Genomic DNA, 4,084 nt, shown 5'->3' with positions numbered 1-4,084 from the left:
ATTTTCAGGATATATAGGCTGTGTCGAGGCAGTTAGTCTCGTTACGACATCGGTAATTAGCCATTTTAGTAATTCCGGCATGTCGGCAACATTTTGTATCCAGTATTGTGTGGGACAGAATGCAGAATATGCTGCCATTACAAATACGATAGACTGCAAATGTTATAATGATGTCATTAATTATACCATGTCATCCGATCCTTGCGATATATGTCCAGGGTACAGTTCGCAGGCCTGTGGTAGTATTGAATCCATAGCTCTTTACAATGTTTGTAAGTAAACTTTTAATACTGTAAACTTGTGATTTTGGTGCCTTTTATTGCTGACAATGCGGTATTGGCTTTTTCAATTGTTGAGGGCCGTACGGTGAACTGTAGCTGTGTCATTTGGTCTCTTGTGGAGAGTTGTCGCATATGCAATCATACCACATCTTTTTTTTTTTATAAATAATTTTAATTCAAGTGCATTCAATTCAAATGGTTATATTATTCCAACATAACTCATCATTGACACATTTTATTATTTTGATGTTAAAATCTTGATTCTAGTGTAAACAATTTTAAACCAGATATCTATGATGAGTTCATTGACACGTCTTGAAATACATGTATAGCTGGATCCTCTTATCATGCCGAAGCACCAAGTATCAACCATTATTTTTTTTATTTTTGATAGCTTATTACTGTCATAATGAATTTGTGTGAATTGCTTATCAAACAGATATTTAGCCGTTTTTTTACCGAAAATAAAATGAATCGACTCTCCTTATAAAAAAGCCTTTAATCATAATAAGCAGTTCGAAACGATCTGGTGATTACTTTTACATATTGAGGTATATATCATATTACTATATTTTGGCTCTTTTGTAATAAAGATTACATTAAATAAATCATTACAGCTGAAAGTTCACTAGGCAACTCGAAATTCGACATGTTAGGTCAATAGATCATCAACATTTGCCACATATCTTAACACATATACAATAGATTTATACTTTGTCGTTTACCAGAACAAATCGCTATTTATGTAAGGTTTTAGTGAGAAAAAAATATGTTTAACTAGTTTATGCATTTAAGTGAGGTCAGATACGAAAATTAATAATTATAATGTATAAGGGAAGTCGGCCGCTGTTTATCTTAATTTGTATAATGCACCATAACTCATATAAATCCTCAAATTGTCCATGTCACACAGTATTCATCATTTACTAGGTTTTGCAGATATGTTGAAGTTTTAGTAATGAAGATTAAAAAATATCTACATTTTTACAGCTTTCTACATGGACATTTATGAATCTTGTGATGAACTGTTGGCATATGGAATAACAGAACCGTCTTGGTATTATATAAAACCACACAATGTATCAAAGTCCTACAGAGTAAAATGTTTCGACACTGGTAAGATTGTTAATAAATGTTGCCTACGGTAAAACACCTTTAGGTTTCTGGCCTTAAAAGACAATCAGATATATGGTTCCATTTGAACAGTATTCAATAAACTTCAAGATATAATATTTTGATAAATATATTTAAAGTCATGATATAAGGACCAGTAATTAATGAATTTGCATATTTAAGTTGAAAAATATACTCCCTTGGACTCGTTTATGTTTCTTAAAATATTGTTCTACATGATACCAGGTGAAAATAATTTTGAATCAGTAAATTGTTTTTTAAATTGTGAATTTGAAATCGAAATAAGTATATGTTACAGGTTAAGTGAAAAGTCCACAGATGAATTTAACGGCCTATTATGTGCATTGTTTTCTTCACAGAGGAATCGTTCCTGCCAATGTCTACGCTGCCTGATATAAAGTCCTCAACACAGATGTCTAACCACGATGCCTCTAAATCAAGGTAAAGGAATATAATTGCTAATATTCAGAAGCAATTCCATTTATTTTTAAAATAAGGTGATAGTAGTTTATCAATGTTAAAATTGACGAAGAACAGACAAAAAAAAGATAGTGAGACCGTTTTTTTACCATGTTAGTGTCTCCTGATTTGCATGCATCAGCGGCCATGCGAATCCCCATTCAGTAAAAATGTTCCTAACATGCATACAACACAATACAATGATATATAGTCTTAAATAAGAAAAATGTGATTTAAAAGTTTGACATAACAGATGTTTTTACTATAATCATGTTTTCATAGAACTAAAGAATTGGTGTTTTATGAAATGGTAGAATACGCATACCTATTTTATTAGAAGATGTTTCATTAATGTCAAAAAGTAAAAACATTTTATGCAATTTGTACGGTTGTTAACTTGAAATATTTTACAGGCACCTGTTAAGTATTGACGACAGTTTAATGACCGGTTGATGTCTTTTATATTTTGGTCGGTCGATTGCTGTCTCAACTAAATATACCACCCTACTCCTTTGAATGATATTAAATAATTTTATGAATCAGTAACTTCCGTTGAAGTGATTACAAAAGTGTTAAGTGATTGTCCGTATGTACATTTGTTTTTTATTGCCTTTTGTACTGTTAAACCAGGTTGAAATGGTCATATGAGGAAGAAGATTCATGGAAACCATCTTCATTGAATGGTAGTCATTATTTAACGTTCAAATATCCATTTGATGTTATCATCACTGGATTGGTTACACAGGGTAAGAAGTATTAATATTTACATGTGATTTAAACCAATATAAGTTAAAATTTAGCCATTTAATATGTTTATCTTATTCCTGTTCGTACTGTAACTCGCATGAATAGCTGGGTATCTCCCTTTTAAATTGGACTTTTATAATGAAATTTTGAAATATTTTGGTTTTTTATTGTTAGGATTGTATCTGTGTCCTATCCTTTTAAATATAATTTGATGCTGCATACATCTAGCTTCGTGTGATCCTGTCATTTTCTTTTAATAAGTAAGTATTCCTTTTTAGTTCGGTTAATATGAAAATCCCATCCTTACATCTAAATGACTGCTTTGCTCCAGACGAAAACCCGAACAGAAAAGAACAATTATACTCAGTCTTAACGTGATTCACTTTTTTTTTTAACTTCAGGTAATCCATTAGGTAAAAACAACGAATGGACCCGCCAATTTGTTTTTAAATACTTGGATGATGCACTGGAGCAGGAGATTACATATAGTCATGAAGGAAATCCTGTGAATGTAAGTTAATTTCATCTACAGGAAAGGTTACACCACGTACACACGTTCAGGGTATAAAATGGAATAATAACAACGAAATTTAACAGAGTGAAGAGAGGAGATATGCATAAATATTTATAGGAAATATTTATTTATTTAAGTTACTATTAGCCACGATATATATTGTTCCTCCCCTAAAACAGTATATAAATACCAAAAATATGTTTCCTTGTCCGTTTTGTAAACATGTCGATGCACACACTAACTAATCATTCGAGCATATACAAACAAACAAGCCAAATGGTCTTTGTTCCATCTGGTTTTGATGTTGATACTTAAATATAGAGATTTATAGAATAACATGTCATAGGATCAACAAAGGAAGGTAAGTGAGTCTGTGGTAGATGTTCAATTATATAACACATATTTCTTTAACAGTTCAAAGGCAATACTGATAGGAGTTCATTAAAGTACAATATATTTTCGAACCCTATCATCACAAGAGAGTTTACGATACAACTGACTGATTGGAATAACTGGCCAGCTTTACGAGTGCAGATCCTTGGCCAACCTCTGTCGTCTTATAACTGTACGTATTTTCCTTTCTCACCAATGAATTAATACACTTTATTATAACATAGTATTTAAAGAAAAATATGGGTAACTTAGAAAATAAAGGTATTACTGATATTAGATGGAAAAAATCTAAATATGTACCAATCTTACCCTTGTATTTAAGTCTTGTGAAACGAAAATATTGTAACAATATAAGCCATTAGTTGTTATCCGAAAGCAGCGACCTGTGTCTTGTATACTTAAAATATGGGGGGTGAAAAGTAATATAAAAATCAAAAAGCTCAAACACACCAAACGAAAGGACTGTCATATTCCTGACATTTTCTTATGACGAAAAGGGTGGATCAAAACTGGTTTATTAGCTAGCTAAACCTCTCACCTGTCTGATAGTCGCATA

General features: G+C 31.6%; 1 long non-coding RNA gene across 1 annotated transcript; it reads left to right on the top strand.

Annotated features, from left to right (window-relative positions):
• Positions 1-2,539: 2,539 nt before the first annotated feature.
• On the top strand, positions 2,540-3,687 carry LOC143074778 (uncharacterized). The gene is made up of 3 exons (XR_012978077.1): positions 2,540-2,620; positions 3,023-3,132; positions 3,550-3,687. It is a non-coding gene; the product is annotated as an uncharacterized LOC143074778 (long non-coding RNA).
• The last annotated feature ends 397 nt before the right edge of the window (positions 3,688-4,084 follow it).

Source organism: Mytilus galloprovincialis, chromosome 5 (genome assembly GCF_965363235.1).
Source record: "Mytilus galloprovincialis chromosome 5, xbMytGall1.hap1.1, whole genome shotgun sequence".
In the NCBI taxonomy this organism is placed as follows: domain Eukaryota; kingdom Metazoa; phylum Mollusca; class Bivalvia; order Mytilida; family Mytilidae; genus Mytilus; species Mytilus galloprovincialis.
This window is presented reverse-complemented; position numbering and strand designations above follow the sequence as displayed.